Here is a 26,520-nt window from a genome sequence, read left to right as displayed (position 1 = left end):
AATGTTCTATTCCTATTTTTATTTTTATTCTTACTTTTCTTTGTGTTATGGTGAAGAAATTTTTGAATTACAAAACAGGGACTGATAATACATTTCATATCATTTGATGCTCTCCCCATGAGGAAATAATTATAGCATGGAACTCTTATAAGCTGCTGATTCTGTCAGGCATGACAAAGCCAAGGCTTATCAAACTGTGTTTTGTGTGGCTAGAATTTTTAGCCCCTTACAGATGCCATCATGGAGCAGCTAGCTGACACAGTGGACAAAGCACCCTCCCTGGACAGAGAAGGACACTAGCCCAAATCTGACCTCAAACACTGGACAGTCACCAACCTTGACCACCCCACAAAAGAGACAAACAAAAAAATGCTTTATGGATATCTTACATTCATAATCAATTCTCACCTGTGCCCTCTGTCTAAATTTGTTCCTATCATCTGTCCTAGTACTCAGAAAGCTCTTATGATTTAAATATATCATCTTCTCAAGCAGGAATGTAAACAGTTTAACCACTTAAAATCTCTCATGATTTCTTTTTCCTGTTTACCTTTTTATGTTTCTCTAGTGTCTTCCATTTGAAGGTAAAATTTTCTATTCAGTTCAGGTCTTTTCATCATGAATACCTGAAAGTCCTCTTTTTCATTGAAGTCCCATTTGTTTCCCTGAAAGATTATACACAGTTTTGCTGGGTAGGTGATTCTTGGTTGTAATACCAGTTCTCTTGCCCTCTGGAATATCATATTACATGCAGTCTGGTCTTTTAATGTAGAAGCTGCTAGATCCTGGGTTATCCTTACTGTGGCTCCACAGTATTTGAATTGTTCCTCTCTGGCTGCTTGCAATATTTTCTTCTTGACCCAGGATCTCTGGAATTTTAATATAATATTCCTGGAAGTTTTCCTTTTGGGATCTCTTTCTGGAATTGATCAGTAGATTATTTCAATTTCTATTTTACCTTCTGTTTCTGGAATATTAAGGCAACTTTCCCTGACAATCTTTTGCAAGATGATGTCTAACCTTTTATTTTGAGCATGGTTTTCAGGTAGTCCAATAATTTGCAAATGGTGTCTCCTAGATATATTTTCCTGGTCAACAGTTTTTCCAAGAAGATATTTTACATTTCCCTGTATATTTTTTATTCGTTTGGATTTTCTTTATTATGTCTTGGTTTCTTATGAAGTCACGAGCTAACATTTATTTAATCCTAATTCTTAGGCACTTATTTTCTTCAGAAAGCTTTTGTATTTCCTTTTCCATTTGGCTTTTCAAGCTGTTGACTTTTTTCTCATGAATTTCCTGCATAATTCTCATTTCTCTTTCCATTTTTTCCTCTACTTCTCTTACTTTATCTTCAAAGTCCTTTTTGAGCTCCTCTATGGCCTGATACAAATTCATATATTTCTTGGAAGTTTTGGATGTAGGAGCCCTGATGTTTGCTATCCTCTTCTGGGGGGGTACCTTGACCTTCCTTGTCACTAAAGAAACTTTCTATGGTTTGCAACTTTCTGTGCCTGCTCATCTTTGTCCTCTTTCACTTGACTTTTAACTCCTTCTTGAAGTGGTGCTCTGTTTCCAGGCTGCACTGTCCCAAACTTCAGGGGGTTGCAGGTGGTATGATTTAAGGAGGGGCAGATTCTTCACTTACCTGGCCTATGCTCTGGTCTGTAAATAACCCCAGGCCAACTTGCTAATTAACCAGGAAATAAATTTTTTTTTGCTATGGTTGTTAGCTACAATGAGCCTGAGCCCCTCCCCCTCACCTGGGCTGCTGCCACCCAAGATTTCTTCCTGGTTTCCTGCTGGGGTAGAACAACCACTCAGGCAGAAACCCCTGTAGTCTCCACCCCCCTACCCCTCAACAGCCATTCAGCCCTCTCACCAGACTGTGAGTATAGTTGCAGAAGATGCAAGCACTGCAGCTTATTTGGAGGCTCTGGGGATGAATTTCTCTGGTACAGCCTGCATGGGGCTGGATCTGTGATGGTGCAATCACAGGGTTGGACTCTACTCCCAGCCTAGCCCAGCACCTCCCTCCTGCAGAACTTCTAAGCCTTCTTTGGCTGAAAAATAATCTCAGCCAGTCTTTTTGTGGGTTCTGCTGCTCCAGGAGTTGTCTTATGGCTGTGTTTGGAGTTTTTTGGAATAATAGTGTCAGGAGCTCTGAGCGTTTACTTCCTTTCCTCAGCTGATATTTCTTTTTCTACAAATGGTAGTCGTGCTTTTATTGCTGTTTCCAAAACCAGAAGTAGAAGGAATGTGTATGCACATGTGCATGGGCATGTTTGTGTGTGTGTGTGTGTGTGTGTGTGTGTGTGTGTGTAGAGGCATAAAGGGGAGGGGGAAGTCATGAAAATAACTACAGAACAAACAGTGGTAGTGAAGAACATTTAATAATCAAGAATTCACGGCCCCAGGGTCCAAGCTTTCGTTCCTCTTTGAAGATAACAAATCTCCCTTGACATAGTAACATATGTCTTGGGAAGGTAGGGGCATCTAATTCCTATGTTGGACTATTTAGGAGTGTTAAGTTAGCTTGCAAGTGAGATTCCCTGGGTGTACGAGAGCTGCATAACAAGAAGGTTCATCAAGCTTTTTACAACTGGACTTTCTTGGTGCTTGGCAGAACATCAAGGAAAGTTATCCTTGATAATATATTCCACATTTGTTTTCTTCCTTTTTTCTTTTTCTTTATGCCAAATTCCTGACATTAAGAATGAGGACAGATTCATTTGAGGGGATAAAGAAATAATATTCATATGTTGAGTAAGTATTACTGCTTCAAAAGGAGCATTTTACTGATGTCCAATATACATTCATGAACTCTTTTTAATAACCTCTGACCCAGAAAGTCTGGCCCAATGATATCAAATACTGCTCTGGACAGCTGGTAAAAGAAATCAAATCTGTTTAGTTTTATTTTCTTTTGTTTGCAAATTTTTTTTTGGAAAATACTTGGAAATATAATGGTCTCCCAGAAATAAGCCTGGCATTTGTCTCCGTTTTCAGCTTTTTAAAAGACTTTCAATTCTTGTCTGGGGGTTGCGAGGGTAGGGAGGAGATTTTGAATGACTCTCTGAGAAAGGAAATGATTTCAGAGATAAGATGTGCTGTTTTCCACAAATAGAGATTTACATCTCTTGCCTTTTCAAGCAATTTTCTCCTATGTTGTTGGGCAAAAATGCCAGACTGTATTTCTCTAACAGCCTCACATGGGAATGAGAACTCTCACACCTTGACATTGTTTTGTGATTACTGCCCTTTTATGTTTGAAATATTTTTGAAAACTTAGAGAGGAATGTGAAGGGAGTGAATATCACATGTTTCTTGTAAAGCAAAAAAATAGTTATCATGGTACAGTGAAGGCAATCTCACCAGCTCCCAAATTTTACCTCTTTTGCTTACTATATGTGAGACTGGGAGAGTTAACTTAAGAGAAGAAGCACCTTTATTAAGTGCCTACTATGTACTAGGCACTGTATTATTTTATTATCTCATTTGATCCTCAAAACTACTGTGGGAGGTAGGTACTATTACTTTTCCTATTTGTGCAGTTGAGGAAAGCAAAGGAGAGAGAAATTTAATCAATTAACCAGTGTAACAAAGCTAGTGAGTTTCTGATGTCTGATTTGACATCAGTTCTTCCTGATTCCAGGCCTAGCATTCTAGTCACTGCACCACTACCTTAATCTCTTTGTACTTCAGTTACCACATCTGTAAAAGAAAATGGGTTGAATAAGATGTCCTTGGAAGTCTCCTTCATCTTTTAATCTGTGCACTTTTGATCCAGTGAAGACAAAATGTCATTCTCCTCTGAAAAGTAAAATTTCCCTAGGCATGGTAGAATCAGAAGATAGACAGTTGTGATAGACACCAGTTGAGAGGAAAATATTTGAACACATTTGTTATTGTTTTCAGTCATTTCAGTCAAGTCAGACTCTTCATTACTCCATTTGGGGTTTTGTTGGGAAGGATACTGGAATGGTTTGCCATTTCTTTCTCCACCTCATTTGACAGATGAGGAAACTGAGGCAAAAAGGGTTAAATGATTTACCCAGGCTCAAACAGTCAGTAAGTCTCTGAGGCCATATTTGAACTTGTGTCCCTGATTGCAGGCCCAGCACTCTATTCATATAACCATCTAGTTGCCCCCTGGAAACATTTAGTCAGCAAATATTTTGGCCTGAAAAAATGACAACATGATGTGTTTTTTTTAATATTTAGAATTTTGTTTTTCCAAATTACATGTAAAATACAAATTTGGACATAATTTTCTTTAAACATTGTGTTCCAAGTTCTTTTCCTCCTTCCCTCCCCGTCCCCCAAGATTCAAGCAATTCAATAGAAGCTATACATGAGCAGTCATGCAAGACAACTTGATGTTTTAAGGGATCTTTTAGTCAAATTTGTGTGTGTATTTGTTTGTATTTGTAGGTATGTTTTAAGTGTTCTCTTGTCCACCCTTTCATTGTTAGACCACCTAAGATTCAAGCTACATGAGTTAATGTGATTAACTGCTTAATATCCTCAGACTTGGAAAAATTCACCTAATTACAAGTTTTCTTTATGATACAAGCATCCAATTTGTTTTCACTACCTTCTCCCAGTTTATTGACCCCTTAATTGTTTTGTATATATTTTCTGTTTACTTATATGTAAACATATAGTATTTTACACTCATCATCCTCATTCTACTGGCCTCTGAATTGAAACTTGAGGTCAGGGGGATGTTTCATTTTTGTCTCTGCATCTCCACTACTTAACACTCTGCCTGGAACAGAGTAGACAATTAAGAAATACTTATTGATTGAATAAATAAATTGGGAACATAGAATGTGTGCCAATATTCATTTTCTCTGCCTCTGTCCCTGTCCTCAAGCCATGTAGCAGCCAAACTGGAGGAGATGAGACTGTCAAAAACACTTCTTTCATCCAACTCCCACAATGCTTTAGATGAGCAGGCTGCTCTGTAAGCATCCTGACCTTGAGCAATCACGTCACTTTTCTGCTCCTTGGCTTCCTCATCTGTAAAATGAAGTGTTTGGAGCAAATGAGCTCTTAGGTCTCTTCTAGCTCTATTAGGCAGCCTATGGTTTGCTGTTCCCCTGGGCTCTTCTGCTTAATGTGCTGCAGCCCAAGCAACAGGGATTTTGTGTCAAAAGAAGCAGAGAACTGTAGGAACAGGAGCCTGAGGTAATCAGATGCTTCAGAGGGGGCAGCATCCTTGGGAGAGCAGCAATGCATAATTGTCCAGGTCCACAGCAACACTAATATGGAAGAAAAGATATGTTAAGAGTAGTGCTGCCAAGGCAGCTAGATGGCAAAGTGGATAGAGTACCGGCCCTGGAGTCAGGAGTACCTGAGTTCAAATCTGGCCTCAGACACTTAACACTTACTAGCTGGGTAACCCTGGGCAAGTCACTTAACCCCAATTGCCTCACTAAAAAAAAAAAAAAAAAAAAAAAAAAAAAGAGCAGTGCTGCCACCAGAAATGAATGCTGTAGTGAGTGAGGAAGGTTCTGTGGAAGAAATGGTTGTCAAGCAAATACTTACTGCTTTTCTTCAAAATGGGTTCTCAGTGACTGTGGGCTGCCTTCCTTGATTGTGGACAGCTGTTGCATTCTCTTTTCCTGCTTCCTAACTAATACCTTGGATTTTGGCTACTCCATAAACTCAGAACTGACTGATCATATCATTCCATTTATTCGCTGAGATCACAACTTGGCCTATACCCTCTTTTTCAGGAAGGCTTACCTTTCAGCTTGCTAATTGATCCTAATTACCTGCACAGATCAGTCCCATCCTTTCTCAAGAAATGGGAATTCAATATGAATCACAATTATTATTATCTTAAAAATTTTGACTATGTTGGCAAGATTTTATTCTCGTCTCTCTACCCAACGTTTATTTTTCACACCTCATTGGTGAAAGGATTTCTATAAAGGCCAGATCAGGGATATAATTGAGTGAGTAATATGTCTTTATGGGTCAGGGATTCAGATATTACCCAGAGATCAGAGCTGGCCCTTTAATTTTATCTATTTTTTCAATTTTGAACTTGACAAACACCAAAAATGTATATTTCCATGTATAAAGAACACTGAAAATAATTGCATATGAAACTTTATTTCTGTTATGTATAACTGTCAAAATTTATATTCTGATATGGTAGTGTCGCCACTTTCCTATTTGTTTTTGTTCTCTTCTGAACTCTGTTTCCTTTTAGAAATGTTGAATGCAATTCTCCTTCTTTCTTGTGAATGATTTTTCTGGTGAAGAATGCGAATAGTATTACCTGCCTAAACATATATATATATGTGTGTGTGTGTGTGTGTGTGTGTGTGTGTATGTATCTCTCTCTAAATATATCTGTATATATCTGTATGTATACATATGCATACACACATATAGGTTCCTATTCAATATGACATGTGACAGGCTTGATGTGGGCTCACATGATGTCACCCCTCAGATGGATGGTGAACCATTCCCTATCTTTCTGCATTGGCTCTCTCATGACAATCTGCCTTGACATTGGTAGGTCTAGGTTCCTTGAGAATGACTACTATCAGATAGTTACATTCAAATACAGTGTCCTAAGAATAAGTCTGTTATGTGACAATATATTCCATAACTATAGCTCTCCAATCACCACCAGTGTACTTCTATTTATACAATTCAGTCACTCACACTTGTGATTTTTTTTTAGATTTTAAAGATAAGTATTTACTTAGCATAATGAATAATAATTAAATAAAATATTCAGATATTAAAACCAATGAGGGCTAATGAATATATCACAATCCATACAAAAACCTGGGTTATACTCTCCCACCAACATACTCAATATTTGTGGAGGAGACTGGACAGACAGAAATCTACCATGTAGTCATATAATTAAGGAAAACCCATATACTCACAGTAACTCACAACTATGGAATGTTAAACTTTGGGGTCCTCTTTTTTCCTTAGGAACTATCCATAAAAGTTCCTTGATGAATGCAGCTTTTGCACTAAATATTTATTATTCTATATATCTCCTTCTTTTGTGGCTGAACTCCTTGAGAAATTCATTAATAATTGATATCTTTACTTCCTTTCTTCTCATGTTCTTCTTCTTCTTTTTTCTTTTTTGGTGAGGCAATTGGAGTTAAGTGACTTTCCTAGGGTCACACAGCTAGTAAGTGGTTTTTTTTTTTTTTTTTTTTTTTTGCGGGGCGATGGGGGTTAAGTGACTTGCCCAAGGTCACACAGCTAGTAAGTGTCAAGTGTCTGAGGCCGGATTTGAACTCAGGAACTCCTGAATCCAGGGAATCCTTTATCCACTGAATCCTTTATCCACTGCGCCACCTAGCCGCCCCAACAGCTAGTAAGTGTTAAGGGTCTGAGGCCAGATTTGAACTCCTGACTTCGGGGCCAGTGTTCTATCCACTGTGCCACCTAGCTACCCCCTTCTCATATTCATTTTAACTCTTTACAATCTGGCTTCTTCCTTAATCAACTGAAAATCATCTCTTCAAAGTTACCAATGATTTCTTACTTGACAAATATATTGGCCTTTTCTTAATATTTTTCTTCTTAACCTCTCTGTAGTTTTTGACATTATCAGTGATCCTATTCTTGAAACTTTTCTTTGACACCCTCTCTCTCAGTTCTCCTCTTACCTGATTTCTTCTGCTTATTGTCTGACTATTCCTACTGAGTCTCTTTTGGTGGATCTTAATCCAGGTCATACCTTCTACTGCTAGGTATCCCAAAACTCTGTCCTGGGTCCTTTTCTCTCTCTATCATATTTCCCTGGGTGATCTAATCAGCTCCCATATATTAAAGTATAATCTCTATATGAATGATACTCAGATCTACTTGTCCAGCCCTAAACTTGGTAGTCATTATTTTATTAAGTGTTAGGTTGTTTTTATAAATATCTTCTCAAGTATGTTCTCTTAATCTGCTCTCCCTAAACATTAACCTTGTGTTATGATCTAATGTTGGGTATTTCTTAACATGACCTATGCTAAGCATCACTCTGAATATAGATGGGATCAAACAGGAGTGGGAGATTTATAGTTTTCTTAGGTGTGTGACCATATTTCCCTTTATTCATATTACCCTTCTGCCTAGGTTAAGAATTCTCTTTGTACTCAAATATTAAAATATGAGCAAACAAAGTAAAAAACATAATTCTGTCTTAAATATGTTGATGAGAGTGCCTTTTCTGGGAATAACTAATTCATTTTGCCATTTGAATTTTCAAGAGGAGTTTTTCGCTTTATAAAGTCAATTTCATCAAGACTCAGAAAATCATTTCCCTTAGTTCATTCTATCTTCCTTTGAAGTATCAATGAAATGTTTCTCTCTGAGACAATGACAGGCTGATTATCTCAGTGTTACCATGTACAATTCGAATTTTCAGGGGATCCTTGGATTTGAAGGGAACTAAGAAGCCACCTAAAGACTCTCCTCATTTTTGGCAAGGAATGAAGCTCATCTGTCTAGGAAATAGAACTCTGATTTTAATTGTTTGGAATGAGTCAAAGTTTTGTCTTGTGGTTAGACATGGGAACTATTTGAAGCTTAATACCTTCTAGTAAGACAAGAATTTGTGGAACCCTTGGTGGAGGGATTTGTTTTTTCCCTCCTATGTAAACACATTAAGTTGACCCTTCTTGTCCTTTTATAGCAGTCAAGCTGGTTATTTATGTGTGACTGCAAATTGCAGATGGTCTGCTTAGATGGGGATTGTAAATCCTCCACTTTGAACTTTAATTGGTGCCAAATAAACACAAAGTTTGGGGTTATTTTCTTCCCAGGTTTAGAGATTTATATGGCACACTTAGAAAGCGTTTATCTCGGCAAGCAGAAAGATAACTCCTTAAATGGATTGTCATGCTTCCAGTTTCAAAACACAAGCCCTGGGCAGCTTGGTCTTCATTTTGCAAATCCTTATCACATCACATTTATTGTTTGTGAAGCAGAGGGTGGAAAACATGCTGACACCCTTAATTTTTGCCGATTTTTCTTTCTAAACTTATACAGATACACACATATGTAATAGATGTACATTTCCAAACTTCCAATTCATGCTAATTAGTCTATACATAGCTTTGAATTTCTAGAACCTGGGTGCATTGATTCTTTGCTTAAGCCTGAGTTACTTGCAAATGTTTCATCCTCTTCATTCCATGTTCTCCCAAACAACTTGAGTCTGTTTCTAAAGGATTCTTCAGTATGTTACATACTATTTGAATCACACGACTTATATGGAAAGCTCTTCCAACTTCAATTCCTAATGTGTCTTCCTGCAGGGATTTTATAAATAATCATTGGTTTGTTAAATTGCAATGACTAAAAAGAAGTGACAGAAATTGAAATCACTGTACAATTTAAAGCAGAAAATCTGTATGTGGCTGTGAGGCTTCAAATTAAGTAAAAGATAATTGAAAAAAAATCCTAACCCTCAAAGAATGCCAAGAATCATAAAGGTGCATTTTGAACAATAGATGGGAAAATAAACCAAGCCAGTTGAGAAAAAAAGAATTTGCTTTTCAAAAGGATTGTTTGCTCTAGCAGTCTGCATTATAGACCACTGAGGGGACTTTTTGACTGAATTTGTATTTAGTTATATGTTTTTCCAAAGATAATGTTTCCCAAAAGAATCTTAGCAACTCTTTTCTGCAGACAGCATGGGTCAGCAATAGTGTAGCATTGAGACCTCAGAATGAGGCTGAATGATTTAGCTGATCCTGAAATTTAATGTGAATCTCATTTTCCTGACCTTTGCTTTCAGACCTCTTTCTTCACTATGAGAGATAGCCAGGATAGAGCAGGTTAGAAACTGAGAATGAAAAAAAAAATAATGTGCATCTAAGAGGTAGAGGGGATTTAATCTAAAAGGTTTTGAAATCTAAGCAGGGTAGTGAATGAGCCTTACATTCATCAAAATTGACTCAAAGACTTCAGTCTCAGCAGAGTTGGCTCAAGGAGGTGATGATGATGATGATGATGATGATGATGATGATGATGATGATGATGATGATGATGATGATGATGATGATGATGATGATGATGGAGGAGGAGGAGGAGGAGGAGGAGGAGGAGGAGGAGGAGGAGGAGGAGGAGGAGAAGAAGAAGAAGAAGAAGAAGAAGAAGAAGAAGAAGAAGAAGAAGAAGAAGAAGAAGAAGAAGAAGAAGAAGAAGAAGAAGAAGAAGAAGAAGAAGAAGAAGAAGAAGAAACATATGGTACTTAATTTGCTGGGCTACTGTGAAGAAAATTCTTTGTCAGGTATTAGGTACTATAAAATATCATCTATTATTATTGTTGCAAGAATCAACCTCATGGGTTTATTGTAAGGAAATCTCTCTTTAAAGTACTATACAGGCATACTGGATAAAGCACCAGTCCTGGATTCAGGAGGACCTGAGTTCAAATCTAGCCTGAGGCACTTGATACTTATAAGCTGTGTGACCCTGGGCAAGTCACTTAACCCTCATTGCCCCACATCACTCAAAAGTACTATCTATATAAATGTAGTTCATTATAAAAAATGATGAGCAGGGTGCTACCAGAAAAACCCAGAAAGACCTGCATAAGCTGATGCAATGTGAAATTCACAAAATAACAACAGTACTGCAAAATGATCTGCTGTGAATAACTTGGTTATTTTTACTAATGCAATGCTCCAAAACAACTCTGAAGGTCTTATGCAAAATGCAGCTGATCTACAGAGAGAGAACTGATGGTATCTGAATACAGATTGAAGCATATTTTTTTTGGTAGTTACTTTATCTCTGAAGTTTTGTTTTTGTCTGTTCTTTTTCACAACCTGGCTAATGTGGAAATGTTTTGCATGACTGCTAATGTATAGCTTACATTGAATTATTGAGTTCTTGGAGGGGGGGGAGTGAGGAAGGAAGAGAATTTGGAAAACAAAGTGTTGTTTTTTTGTTTGTTTGTTTGTTTGTTTTTGTTTTTGGCAGTGTAATGGGGGTTAAGTCACTTTCCTAAGGTCACAGAGCTAGTAAGTGTCAAGTGTTTGAGGCCAGATTTGAAATCAAGTCCTCCTGAATTCAGGGCCGGTGCTTTATCCACTGCACCACCTAGCTGCCCCAGAACACACTTTTTAAAAAAATGATGCCAAAATTAATATTTACAAGGAATTTGGGAAAAATAAAATTTTAAGTAAACAAACTAACAAGGTTTTGAAATAGTTGCTTGGAATTAGTATGAGAGCATAACTGCTACTATTTTACTAAAGTGTATATATATATATATATATATATATATATATAGCCTCTGACAACCAAAGCCCAACTCCTGGCCTTTTTGTGGTGGAACTGTTTCCACTAACAGGAGAAGGAGCAAAGGTGAGTCACTGGCGCCTTAAAACCTGTCACTTTGGGCAGGTAAGGCTCATCAGCCTTGGCAGGCAACCCACCTAGGGGAAGGAACCCTGATTTTAAACCTCTGCTGCCTTGTGGCTATACCCATATATGGGAAAGGCTTCGGGAGTTAACCCCGAGGAAAAATCAGGAGTCGGAGTCCCTTAGGCAGTTGGATGTTGGACATCACATCCATCTGGCAACTCCTACAGCAGGACTTGTGACAAACTGTATTGGCTCTTGCCTCTCCTTTGGAGCCACCAATGTCACGGAGAGGGAAAATCTGATGCATGGGCAACAGCTTGTTTTCCATATTGATCTGCCCAGGCCAGCACCCTGGAGAGGATACTCCAGCTACTCCTTATGGGGTAGATACAACATGGGATGCGGCAGTTACTGGTTATAAGCCACTCAGCAGCTGTGGCTCCCACATCTGACTGCACAGCCACACTGTGGCCTGTGGCTCTTCAGGGCACTGATCCATGGTCATCCTTGACTGGTGGAGGCCTACTACTATATATACATGTGTGTATATATACATATAATTCCTCCCACAAACACACATATACATATATATGTCTACATATTTACCCTTATCCATGATTTAGCTTTAGAAAACTGGAACTAGTTTGCATTTTATGGATTTATATCAGTTTTTTTTTTTAAGCAACAAACATTTTATTTTCTAGTTACATGTAAGGGTACTTTTCAACATTCATTTTCATAAGATTTAGAGTTCCAAATTTTTCTCCTTCCCTCCTTCCCTTTCCTCTCCCCTCCACAAGATTGCAACCGGGTTATATATCTACAATCCACAAGTGTTCTTTTTATCGGTTCTTTCTATAGGGGTGCATAATAAGCTTCCTCATTAATTCCATGGGATTGTGTTGGATCATTGCATTGCTGAGAGTAGTTAAGTCATTGACAATTGCTCATTGAACAATACTGCTGTAACTATGCACAGTGTCCTCCCAGCTCTGCTTACTTCAGTATACATTGATGTTCATTTGACTTTCAAGGTTTTTCAGGGATCATCCTGTTTGTCATTTCCTGTAGCACAAGACCATTCTACTACAATCATATAACACAGCTTTTTCCATCATTCCTCAATTGATGGACATTCCCTTGATTCTCAATTCTTAGCCTCCACCAAGAGTTGCTATAAATATTTTTTGTACAATTTTTCCCCATTTCTCTTTTTCATGATTACTATTGTTAACTTTTCCCCTTCTATCCTATTCCCTCCCCCATGATATTTATTCTATTATCCATGTTCTTTCATCCTATCACTCTTCAAAAGGGATTTGCTTCTGTCTGTCCCCTCCCCTACTCTGCCCTTCCTTCTTTTGCCCCTCTCTCTTTATCCCCTTCCTGCAGGGTTATAGAGATTATGCTACCCAATTAAGTGTGTACATTATTTTCCCCTTGAGCAAATTCTAATGAGATTAAGGTCTTTGAGCCAATTCTGATGAGTGTTTGGCTCATTTACAGCCCAGATTAAATAGATTACTCCACCCAGTTGGGTGTGTCTGTTAGTCCCTCCTTGAGGCAGCTCTGATGAATTAAAGGTCTTTGAGCCTTTTCTGATGAGGGTAAAACTCATTTATTGCACTGCTCCTCTCCCATCTCTTCCCCCACTCCATAAGCCTTTTCCTGTTTCTTTCATGTAGGATTTCACCTCTGCCCTTCCCCCTCCCCCAGTGAATTCCCTTCACCCCTCAATTTAACCCTAAAGATGTCATCACTTAGCTAAGTGACACAGTTGACAAAGCATCACCCCTGGACCCAGGGGGATCCCAGCCAAAACCTGGCCTCAGAGACAAGACAGTCGCCCACTGTAAAACCCCAGGTATGTCCCCCAGCTCCAATTTTTGTTTTTTATGGTTCTCTAAGGTCTTGTATTTGAAAGTCAAATTTGCCATTCAGTTCAGTTCTTTTCATCACAAATATCTGAAAGTCTTCTTTTTCATTAAAGTCCCATTTTTTCCACTGAAAGATTATGCTCAGTTTTGCTGGGTAGGTGATTCTTGGTTGTAATCCCATTTCCTTTGCCCTTTGGGATATCATATTCCATGCCCTCTGGTCCTTTAATGTAGATGCTGCTAGATCTTGTGCTATCCTGACTGGGGCTCCACAGTATTTGAATTCTTTCTTTTTGGCAACTTGCAATATTTTCTCCTTGACCTGAGAGCTCTGGAATTTGGCTATAATATTCCTAAGAGTTTTTCTTTTGGGATCTCATTCCAGAAGTGAGGAGTGTTTCTTTCAATTTCTATTTTACCTTCTGCTTCTAGAATATCAGGGCAATTTTCCCTGAGAATATGTTGGAAGATGATGTCTAAGCTCTTTCCTTGATCATGGTTTTCAGGTAGACCAATAATTTTCAAATGATCTCTCCTGGACCTATTTTCCAGGTCAGCAGTTTTTCCCAGAAGATATTTCACATTGCCCTCTATTTTTTTATTAATTTGGATTTACTTTATTGTGTCTTGGTTTCTCATAAAGTCACTGGCTTCCATTTGTTCAATCCTAATTCTTAGGCAATTATTTTCATCAGAGAGCTTTTGTACCTCCTTTTCCATTTGGCCAATTTGACTTTTCAGGCTGTTGACTTTTTTGTCATGTCTTTCCTGCATCTCCCTCATTTCTCTTTCCATTTTTTCTTTACCTCTCTAACTTTATCTTCAAAGTCCTTTTTGAGCACCTCTATGGCCTAACACCAATTCATATTTTTCTTAGAAGCTTTAGATATAGGGGCCCTGATGTTGACATCTTCCTCTGAGGGTGCCCCTCGGTCTTGTTACTGAAGAACCTTTATATGGTCCTCACCTTTCTCTTTGTGCCCATCTTGCCTTTCTTTTACTTGACTTTAACCTCCTTAAAGTGGGGAACTGTTTCCAGGCTGCAGTATCCCAAGCTTCAGAAGTCCCAGGTGGTATGATTTAAGGAGGATCAGGTTCTTCACTTGCCTGGCCTGTTCCCTGGTCCATAGATGACCCCAGACCGACTTGCTAATCAACCAGCTTTGTGTGTTATGGTTGTCAGCTCCAATGAGTCTATGCCCCTCCCCCACCTGGGCCACTGCTGCTCGAGCCTACCTCCTGGTTCCCAGCAGGGGTGTAAAATCCAAGTTCTGCCTTAGCACCAGTATAGACCCCTGTAGTCTCCCCCTGCCCAGGGCTCAGCCCTCTCACCAGACTGTGAGCTTAGTTCCAGATGACACTGGCACTTCAGCTGATTCAGAGGCTCTGGGGGTCTCCTTCTCTGGTGAGGCAGTCCTGGGACTGGATCTGTGTCAGGCTGACTGTGAGGTTGGGCTCGACTTCTGTATTAGCACAGCAGCTCCCTCCTTCTCACCTTCCAAGCCGTTCTTAGTTAGAAGATGATTTCAGCACATTCTTCTGTGAATCTTGCTCTATTTATATCAGTTTTAATTCTTTGTTTGATTTTGTGAAATTGTTGTAAAACAGATAAAAGTTTATTTTAAAAAAGGAAATAAAATTGTTTGAGAGAAAGATAAGTAAACAAAACCTCAAGCTTGATAGTTAGCAGCAGAGTTTCCAGATAAAAGAAGTTAATGACTCCACTGTCCTCTGCATTGGTCAGAAGGCATCTGGACAATTGTGTTTAGTTTGGGGTGACATATTTTAATTAAGACATGAAAAGGTTGGAGCCGTCTCAGAGGAGGAAGACCAGACCACAAATGTCTGTGCACAAATGCATGATAGACAAGGGAAACTAGATATTCTATTAAAAGTAGGCAAATTTGATCTCCAGTGAAACTGAAACCTTAATGTATGGCACATATTACTGGAATATGGTTATGGAAGGGATTTTAAGTTATTGGAAAGTAGGAGGATAAGTTAAGGGGTTGGAAAAATGTCTTGTACTATATATGAAGAAGACATACATATTAAAACCCCCAAGAAAACAGAGTGGGGAAGAAGAATGAAAAGTATTTTAGCAAAGATCTACGGAAGCATAAATGAAGGATTTACAGACACAAGAATATAAAACATCATTTGTATTGAAGTAAGAAATAGATGAGTAATTCAGGAAATAGATTACAGGCATGACATGGAAATAATACAGTAGGTTTTAGACACCAGATTTTGGGAGGAACATTGGTAAGCTGAAGAGATGTAAAGATGTGAAGTGTAAGGTATTAATATTGTGCTATATGGAATGACATGATAGTAGATTTTAGGTATTTGGTAAGCTATCCTGAGGATTAGAGGGGTGAGACGTTTTGTTTGTTTGTTTGAATCCAGAGGGCAAAAGAAGGGGTAATGGGTAGAAGGCACAGATAGTGATTTATTCTGGATGAAAGAAAGTTTCTTAACAATTAGAGTGCTGCTATAAATATTTTGTTTTATGTAAAACTATTTTAAAATAATTGATCTCCTTATTGTATATACGTAGTAATGGAAAAATGTATGGTTAATTTAGTCATCTTATTTATATATTTGCAAGATACTTTCTGGAATGATTGAACCCTACATCAGTTCATGTAGATCTTTCCATACTGTATTCATTACTTCTTATGGCAAAATAATATTCCTTTACATACATGTTTTATAATTTATTTAGCCACTTCCCAATTGATAGGAAATTATTTTGATTCTCATAATTTGTTATTACAAAAATTTCTGCTATAAATATTTCTGTATTTGAAGAAATGTCTTTTTACCAGTGGTTTCCTTGGAGATAAACCTGGTGGTGAACTCTCTGGGTCAAAAGTATTTTCCAAAAGTTTTAATCACTTTATTTGCATAATTCCAAATTGTTTTCCTTTTTAAAAATATTTAATTAATATCAGTTTTCTCACCCTCCACTCAACTCTCTTCCCCACTGAAATAGAAAAGGAAGAAGAAAACTCATTACAACCATGTATCGATATCAATAAAAATATTTCTACATTGGTAATTTCATTCTTTTTTGTCTCATTCAATAATCTGAACTCTTCTCTATCAAGAAGTAGGCAGCAGGTTTCCTCATCAATAGTCTGGAATCCTGGTTAGTCATTATGTTGATAAGAGTTTAAAACAATCACATTTGTATAACTTGTTTAACTGTTCCCCAACTTATGGTTATCCCTCAGATTCCAATTCCTTGCCACATCAAAAAGTTATACATTTTTTACATTTTTAGAGTTTATTTTGCTTAAGACTAATCCCTCCCATAACTTTTTCTCCCTATTATTTCCGTTGTATTTCCCTATTGAGTGAAATGTCTTTCTTACTGTGTATGTATTTATGAGTGTGTGCTATTCTTCCTTTTATTCATGAGTTCAAATAGATGCTTGTGTTATCTGCTTCTTTTTACATCTCTTCCTTGTTTGTATAGATAACTATATGTGTGTCCTGATTATGTGAGATAATTTCTCCAACCTTCCTTTTCCTTTACTCTCCCAACCTCCCCACTTCCAGTATGTTTCTCTTTTCTTCCCTTTTCATTCTTTTCTTCAGATGATCAAGACATAACAGAACTACTCCCAGGCCTTATATAATTAGACTTCTTTTATGAACCCTGGTTATGTTAGAGTTCAGAGGAGACATATGCCTTTTACAAATATTTTTCTTTGTATTTTTAAATAAGAAACATTTTATTTTAAGTTTTAAATTCCAAATTCTATCCTTTCTTTCCTTCCTCTCCTCCCTCCTCCCCAAGGCAGTAAGCAATCAGATGTGGGTTATATGTATATGTGCAATTATATAAAAGATTACCATTTTTGTAATTTTTTATAAGAAGATTCAAATAAAAGAAAGCAATTAAAATAAAATGAAAAACAGCATACTTCAGTTTGTATTCAATTTATATCAATTCTTTCTCTGGTGCTGGATAGTATGCTTCATCATTAGTGCTTTGGGATTGTCTCAGATCATTGTATTGCTGAGAATTGCTAACTAATTTCTAAAAGACCCCATCATCTGACCCACCATGGCAAGGTCAGGAACCAAAAGAGATCAAACCCCTCCACCAGTGCCCACTTCCTACTTCATGTCCCCCTACCAGAAATGGGAGGCTCCTCGAGTTGATTGGCTGATAGCCTTGATAGATAGTACTCACGAGCAAACGTCACTTCCTGACGCTAAGGACCTTGACCATATGGCTTGCCCTCAAAGGCCTTCACCTCATGGCGGAGCTTTTCTATAGTAAGTCTCCAGCAGGTGGCGTCATTCCAATCATTGCACCCCTTATGTGTAAATGTACTCATTTTGACCTTATTTTAGTATATGGTGTGAGATGTTGATCTATACATAGTTTATCCCAGACTATTTTCCAGTTTTCTCAGCAGTTTTTGTCAAATAATGAGTTTTTTTCCAAAAGCTTGGATCTTTTGGTTTATCATATACTAGATTTTTATAATCATTTAGTATAGCATAATTTGTACTTATCCTATTCCACTGTTCCACCTCTCCATTTCTTAGCTAGTATGAGATTATTTTGATAAATAACATTTTATAATACAGTTTGAGATTTGGTACTGTTAGGCCACCTCCAGTCATCATATTTTTTCATTGATCCCCTTGATATTCTTGACTTTTTGTACTTCCAAATAAATTTTGCTATTATTTTTTCTAGATCTATAAAATATTTTTTGATAGTTTGATTGGTATGGCACTAAATAAATAGATTAACTTAGATAGGATTATAATTTTCATCATATTGGCTTGGCCTACCCATGAGTAATCTATGTTTTTCCAATTGTTTAGAACTGATTTTATTTGTGTGAAAAGTGTTTTGTACTTCTGGTCCTATAGTTCCAGGCTTTGTCTTGGCAGGTAGACTCCCAAGTATTTTATATTGTCTACATTGATTTTATTTTATTTGTGAGGCAATTGGGGTCAAGTGACTTGCCCAGGGTCACACAACTAGTAAGTGTCAAGGGTATGAGGCCAGATTTGAACTCAGGTCCTCCTGAATCCAGGGCCGGTGCCCTATCCACTGTGCCACCTAGTTGCCCAATCTATAATTATTTTAAATGGAATTTCTCTTTCTATATCTTGCTTCTGTACTTTGTTGGTAATATATAGAAATCCTGATGGTTTATGTGGGTTTATTTTGTATCCTTCAACTTTATTAAAGTTAATAATTTCAAGTAGTTTTTTAGTTGATTCTTTAGGATTTCCTAAGTATAACATCATATCATCTGAAAAGAGTGATAGTTTTGTTTCCTCATTGCCTATTCTCATTTCTTTAATTTCTTTTTCTTCTCTTATTGCTAGAGCTAACATTTCTAGTTTAATATTAAATAGTAGAAGTGATGATGGGCATCCTTGCTTCACCCCTGATTGTATTGGGAAGGCTTCTAACTTATCTCCATTACAGACAATGCTTTTTGATTGCTTTAGATAAATAGTATTTATTTTAAGCTAAGCTTTGTTTATTCCTGTGCTCTCTAGTGTTTTTAATAGGAATAGGTGCTGTATTTTGTCAAAGACTTTTTTTGCATCTATTGAGAGAGATATATGGTTTTGATGACTTCTGCTTGATAAAATAGTTTGAGGTTTGCAAATGCTACTTCACCCTCATCTCTAACTCTTTTTATTGTTTCCCTTAATATTCTAGATCTTTTATTTTCCCACACAAATTCTATTATTTTATCCAGTTCTTTAAAACATCACTTTGGTAATTTGAATATGATAGTATTAAAGTTGTAAACTAACTTGGCAGTATTGTCATCTCTATTACATTAGCAGAGCCCAACATGGAGCACTGAATATTCCTTCAGCTAATTAGGGTTTTAAAATTTTGCTTGTTTGTTTTTTGTCACAAAAAGTCTTGGGGCAACCAGGCGGTGCCATGAATAGAGTTCTCGACTTGGTGCCCCAAACACCTGAATTCAAATCTTATATTAGACATTTACTAGCTGTTTGACTCTAGGCAAGTCAAATGGCCTCTCTCATCCTCAGTTTCCTCCTCTGTAAAATGGTAATATAATAGCATTGTCATCACATATTCTTGTGAAAATCAAATTAGATAATATGTAAAGCTCTTTGGAAGCCTTAAGGTGCTATATGAATGTTGATTATTATCAAGTGATTGTGAAGTATATCTACTGCCAAAATAACAGTTCCTTAGAGTTGAAGCTGAAAAATGTTAAAGTTGATCCAAAATTTTATTTTATTTTATTTTTTAATAAACATTTTTATTTAAAGTAAAAAAATAAATTGGTGGGAAGTAGCAGTACAGAACTAGAAACAATGGGTCCAAATTTTGGAGAGCAGATCATCTGTTGTAAAGAAAATTATATACATTATAGTGACATGACAAAATGGGATGCTTTGGAAAGCAGTAGCTTCCCAATCACTAGAGGTCTTCCAAAAGAGCTAAATTATAACTTGTTTGGGTTTCTTAAATTTAATGCTGCATTTAAAAAGCAGAGAATTTCCATACATAAAGCAGAACTTTAAAAAATGAAATTATGGAATTATATACTTAGAGCAACTAGTATGAGATAGAATTCACAATTTCATATACAGTCCTATTTTTTGCATGTTTTGCTTTTATTTTTTAATACATTTATTTATTTAGAATTTTCCCCAAGTTACATGTAAAAACAAATTTCACATTGATTTTTTAAAAACGTTCTGCTCCAAATAATCTTCCTCCTTCCCTCCCCACCCCTCCCAAAGAAATATAGCAATTCAATATAAGTTATACATGTGCAGTCATGCAAAACATCTCCACATTAGTAAGGTTGTGAAAAAAAACAACAAAGTAACTTTAGAAAGAGGAACTAACAAATAAAATTATACTTCAATCTGTATTCAAATACCATCAGTTCTACTTCTGTAGATGGATTGCATTCTGATAACATCCTGCTCATCATTTCTTTCACAGTTCATATTGCTAACTATATTACTCTCCCCCTGATATTTACTGTATTTTCTATCTTCTTTCACCCTACCTCTCCTTAGAAGTGTTTTGCTTTTTATTGCCTCTTCTGCCAATCTGCCCTCCTTTATGTCACCTCTCCCTGCTTATCCCCTTCCCCTCCCATTTTCCCATTTGGCAAGATATATTACTATACCCACTCGAGTGTGTATATTATTCCGTCTTTGAGCCAATTATGATGAGATTAAGGTTCACTCTCTCCCCTGCTCCTTCCTCGTCTTCTCCTCCACTCCATAAGCTTTTTATTTTTTCTTTTATGTGTGCTACTTTAGCCCATTTGACCTCTCCCTGTCCCTTTCTTCCAGTGCATTCCTCTCACTCTTTAATATTATTATTATTATTATTATTTTAATTATACATGAGTAGTCATGGCAAACAGTTCTACCTTATCTAGGTTGTGAGTGGAAACAGATAAAAACAAAACTGAAATTAAGGAATTGTCAAAAGAAAAATGATGTGTTTCAATCTGTTTTCAGATACCATCAGTTCTTTCTCTGTAGATGTATTGTAACTTTCCTAGGTTCTTCAGAGTTATATTGGATCATTGCCTTGCTGAAAATAACCACGTGCTTCACAGCAAATCATCTTACACTAATGCTATTATTTTGTATACAGTACATTTCTCTCTACTTCAGTTCATGTGTGTCTTTCCAGGTTGTTCTGATAGCATCCTGTTCATCACAATTTCTATATAGTACCTTGAACTTGACAGAGAATTTTCTTCATAATAGCCCAGCAGAGTAGGTAACATACATTTTGACATTGTAGTCAATCAGTGTAACTATTTCCCTCCATCCCATTCCCTTCCAAAGATATTTATTCCATTGTCTACCTTATTTTTCCCTAATCTTCCTCGTGTTTTGCTACTAACTACCCCTCCCATCCTCTACCCTCTTTCATTCACCCTTCCCTCCTTATCCTCTTCCCTTCCTACTTACCTGAAGGGTTTAATAGATTATTCTTCCCTATTGGATGGATGTGTTATTCCCTCCTTGAGCCTGCTCTGATGAGGTTATGGCCTTTGAGCTAATTCTGTTTTCTAAATTTCTCTTCTGCTCTCCCTCCTCAATTCTCCCTATGAAATCAAGTAATTCAATATATGTTATACATGTTGTGTTATGCCGAACATCTTCACCTTCCTCTAAAGTGTTTTGCTTTTTACAGCTCCCTCCCCCAAACTTTCCTTCCCTCCTTACCCTCTTCTCCCTACCCCCCCTCCCCATATCCTTCTCCTCCCACTTTTCCTCAGGGCAAAAATATATTACTATACCTGCTTGAGTATGTATGTTATTCCCTCTTTGAGCCAATTGTGATGATAGTGAAGTTCACTCACTCCCTGTCATCCCCTCCCCTCCATAGTCTTTTTTCTTGTTTCTTTCCTATGAGCTATTTTGTCCCATTCCACCTCTCCCCTCCCCTCTCCCCCAGTCTATTTCTCCTACCCCTCACCCTTATTTTGAAGATGTTATCATGGGTCAGCTAGATGGTACAATGGACAAAATAACAGCCCTGAGCCCAGGAGGCTCAGAGTCCAAATCTGGTCCCAGACACCAGACAACCCACCTTGTTTACTCCACAAAGAACAAAGATATATAAAAAATAAATGCCTTACAAATACCATCCCTTCATATTCATTTCAGACCCATGTCCTCTGTGTATTCCTTGCTGAAAAAGTTCTTATGAGTTGGAAGTATTATTTTCTTTCTCTATCATATTTTCTCAGGTATGACTATAAACAGTTTAATTTTTTAATGTCCCTCATGATTTCTTTTTCCTGTTTACCTTTTTATTATTCTCCAGGGTCTTGTATTTGAAAGTCACATTTTCTATTCAGTTCAGGTCTTTTCATCACAAGTGCCTAAAAGCCCTCTTTTTCATTGAAATTTCATTTTTTCCCCTGAAAAATTATGTAAGTTTTGCTGGGTACATGGTTTTTGGTTATAGTACCAGTTCCTTTGTCCTCTGGAATATCATATTCCATGCCCTTTGGTCCTTTAATATAGAAGCTGCCAGATCTTGCTTTATCCTTATTAGAGCTCCACAGTATTCGAATTCCTTTTTTTTCTAGCTGCTTGCAGTATTTTCTCCTTGACCTGGGAGTTCTGGAATTTGGCTATAATATTCCTGGAGGTTTTCCTTTTGGAATCTCTTTCAGGATGTGATCGGTGGATTCTTTCAATTTCTATTTTAGCTTCTGCTTCTAGAATATTAGGGCAATTTTCCTTCACAGTCTCTTGGAGTATGGTGTCTAAGCTCTTGTTTTGGTCATGGTTTTCAGGTAGTCCAATGATTTTCAAATTATCTCTCCTGGCTTTATTTTCCAGGTCAGCTGTTTTTCCAAGGAGATACTTCACATTGCCCTCTATTTTTTCATTCAATTGGACTTGCTTTACTGTGTCTTGGTTTTTCATGAGGTCACTAGCTTCCATTTGTTCAATCCTAATTCTTAGGCAATTATTTTCATCAGACAGTTTTTTTAATATCCTTTTCCATTTGGCTTTTCAAGCTGTTGACTTTTTTCTCATGACTCTGCTGTGTCACTCTAATTTTTCTTTCCATTCTTTCCTCCCTCTCTATATATTTTCCTTCTATTTCTCTTATTTTCTCTTCAAAATCCCTTTTGATAGCTTCCATGGCCTAAGACCAGTTCATATTTTTCTTGGAGGCTTTGAATGTAGGGGCCCTGTGGTAGATTTCCTCATCTGAGCCTGCACCTTGATCTTCCTTGTTGCTGAAAAAGCTTTCTATAGTTTTGAACTTTGTTTGCTCATCTTTTAATTGATTTTAAACTCTCCACTGGGGGGGAGGAAGGGCTGCTTCTTGGCTCCACTCCTGTTCCCAGCTTCAAAGGGTCCAAGGTGTTTTGGTTTGAGATAGTGCTGGTTTTGCTCTCACCTGGCCTGTTCTCTGGTCTGGAGATAACCTCAAACCTACTTACTAAACAACCAACCAGCAAAGCATTCTGTGGTGTGGTTCTTAGCTTCAAAGAGCCTGTGCACCTCCCCCACCTGAGCCTTCTGCTGCTTGGGATTTCTTACTGGTTCCCCACTGGGGTGGGACAGCCACATTTTCCCCTGTCCCACTGGTACCCCTTCAGTTTCTTCCCACCCCCTGTCCAGCTGATCAGCCTTCTCACTGGACTGCACACTCAGCTCCAGAAGACACCAGGCTGTAGCCAATTCAGGCATTCTGAGGTAAATTCCTCCAGTGGCATGTCTGGTGTGTCTGTCAGCTCTATTGAGGGGTTAGAATTTATTCGTGGTCCAGCATGGCCCCCTGAAATCTATCTATAGCTGGAAAATAATCTCAGCCGATATTTTTGTTTTATTTTTTCTGCTCCAGGGGTTCTTTTATTGCTGTTTTTGGGGGTGATTGTATCAGGAGCTCTGTGTTTAATGTCTTTCCTTTGCCATCTTGGCTCAGCCCCCCGGCCTCCTTAATATTATTTTAAGGATTTCATCATGGGGCAGCTAGGTGATACAGTGGACAAAGCACCAGCCCTGGACCCAGGAGGCTATAAGCCCAAATCTGACCCCAGACATAAGCCACCCCACCCTGCCTGCCCCACAAAGACCAAGGATAAGCAAAAAAAATAAATGCTTTACAGTTATCATCCCTTCATATTCAATTCACACCTGTGCCTTCTGTCTAAGTATATTCCTTTCAGTTGCCCTAATACTGAAAAAGTTCTTATGAGTTATAAGTATCATCTTCCCATGTAGGAATGTAACAGTTTTACCTTTTAACATCCCTCATGATTTCTTTTTCCTAGTTACCTTTTTATTCTCCTCTAGGGTCTTGTATTTGAAAATGAATTTTTACATTCATTTCAGGTCTTTTCATCATGAATGCCTGAAAGTCCTTTTTTAAATTGAAGTTCTATTTTTCCCCCTGAAAGAGTATACTCAGTTTTGCTGTGTAGGTGATTTGTAGTTGCAATCCCACACTTCCTTTGCCTCCAGAATATCATATGCCATTCCCTCTGGTCCTTTAATGTAGAAACTGCTAGATCTTGTGCTATCCTTACTGTAGCTACACAGTATTTGAACTCCTTTTTTCCTAGCTGCTTGCAATGTTTTGTCCTTGATCTGGAAGCTCTGAAATTTGTCTGTAATATTTCTGGAAGTTTTCCTTTTGGTATCTCTTTCATGAGGTGATTGGTGGATTCTTTCAATTTCTATTTTACCTTCTGCTTCTAGAATATAAGGACTAGTTTCCCTGAAAATTTCTTGGAAGATGATGTCTAAGCTCTTTTTGTTTATCATGGTTTTCAGGTAGTCCAATAATTTTCAAATTATCTCTCCTGGATCTATTTTCCAGCTCAGCTGTTATTCCAAGAATATTTCACATTGCCCTCTATTTTTCATCCATTTGGATTTACGTTATTGAGTTTTAATTTCTTATAAAGTCATCAGATTCCATTTTTTCAATCCAAATTATTACACAATTATTTTCCTCAGAGAGCCTTTCCATTTGGTTTTTCAAACTGTTGACTTTTTTTATGACCCTCCTGCATCACTCTAATTTCTCTTTCCATTTTTTTCCTCTGCCTCTCTTACTTTTTTTTCAAAGTCCTTTTTCAGAACTTCATTGGCCTGAGACCAATTCATATTTTTCTTGGAAGTTTTGGATGTAGGAGCTTTGACTTTGTCATCTTCTTCTGAGGGTGTATTTTGATTTACGTTGTCACCAAAGAAACTTTAAGTGGCCTGCTTCTTTTTCTGCTTGCTGATTATCCTAGCCTATTTCTTGACTTTTAACTCCTATTTAAAGTGTGGTACTGCTTCCAGCACACACTGTCCCAAGCTTCAGGGGTTCCCAGGTGGTACGATTTAAGGAGAGGAAAGTTCTCAGCTTTCCTGGCCTGAGCTCTGGCCTGTAAGTCTGATAAAATATTTTTTAAAAAGTTAATAATGCCTAGGTTCCAAAGAGAATTGTTTTAAGGATGGAAAAAATAGAATGTTGCATTTAGATGACCAACATGTATTGTTACAGGAAAGCTTGTCATAGCTATTATGAAAAAGAGAGTGTTAAATTCTATACCCAAGGATTCATATCAGCCTCATCATCCATGGCATTCATTGGTTTTTGAGGTGTTCAAAACTCTAGATAGCACTTCCTAGTAAGGAGATATTGATGGAAATGCTTTGAGCCTGGCAAGTTCTTTCCCAGAAACACAGTTATTTGTTATTAGATCAAGAACAATTAAATTGATTTAAAAGAAAACCAAATTGTGTTTGCAAAGTAGTTTGCAAGTGTCCATGGGGCACATCTAAATAGATTTTAAAGTAGGTCAGAGCAGATCTCTCTCTTATACACTTATGAAGTGCATACCTGCAAATCCAGTTGTGGAGTGGTGAAAGCTAAAGGGAGTATGGGGTTGTGGATAGAGAGGTGGGAATGACTTCAAGGAGATCAAAACCATGGGGAGTTTAAAGTCTTGTCCCTCCAATCCCAGTTCCCTATCCTTTCTCTGTACTTTTCCCTTTGAACATGTCCCAGTCTCATTTTCTGCATGAGAATAAAATCTGGGTAATTACCAGGGCCTCTTTAAGCTTGGTTTTGTCTGAAAGATTTCACAGAACACTCAGAAGTAGATCCACAAGTCCATTTGGGCATCTTGCCTTTCAATATATGGCAAACAGTCAGTTCCATTCAAGGAAACCTTCTCCTCCCCCGTGTTCCTTGCTCTTTCTTCACAAAAATGAAAATTTAATGTCACAGGGAAACATCAGTTATTCCTGTATTGATCTGGAGGGAGAACTTATTTCTGTTTTCGAAAGCAAAGTTGTTTGGGATGTGTATTGCTGAGAGACACAAGGAGAAGAAAAATCCCCTGAAGGCAAACAACAAGAATACTTTAAAGATGGATTTTATTTTATTTTTTCCCTTATCATCTGCCAGTTCTGGCTGATCTGGGCCAGGCCTCCTCTATTCCCACTGGGCTGTTTTGTTGTATACTAGAGTAAGGAAAATAATCAGTATATTTAGAGGACAGGAGGAAATGGGAATGTTTGTTGCTTAGAGGCAAACCCCATGCCATGTGCTGCCCCCCCACCCCCATAATTTGGCTCTTAGGTGCATTTGATATCTATTTTGGGGCTGCTGGGAGAAATGTGTACCAGAGCTGGAAGGAAGAGTTTTCTTTTAAAAATGATTTTTCTGAATTAATTTTGGGAATATAATGAAAGGTGGTAAATCTATAAAATTGGGAAAGTAAAAGGTAGCTTTCTTTCAAGG

This window comes from Dromiciops gliroides, chromosome 2 (assembly GCF_019393635.1).
Source record: "Dromiciops gliroides isolate mDroGli1 chromosome 2, mDroGli1.pri, whole genome shotgun sequence".
NCBI lineage: Eukaryota > Metazoa > Chordata > Mammalia > Microbiotheria > Microbiotheriidae > Dromiciops > Dromiciops gliroides.
Note: the sequence above shows the minus strand (reverse complement) of the source record.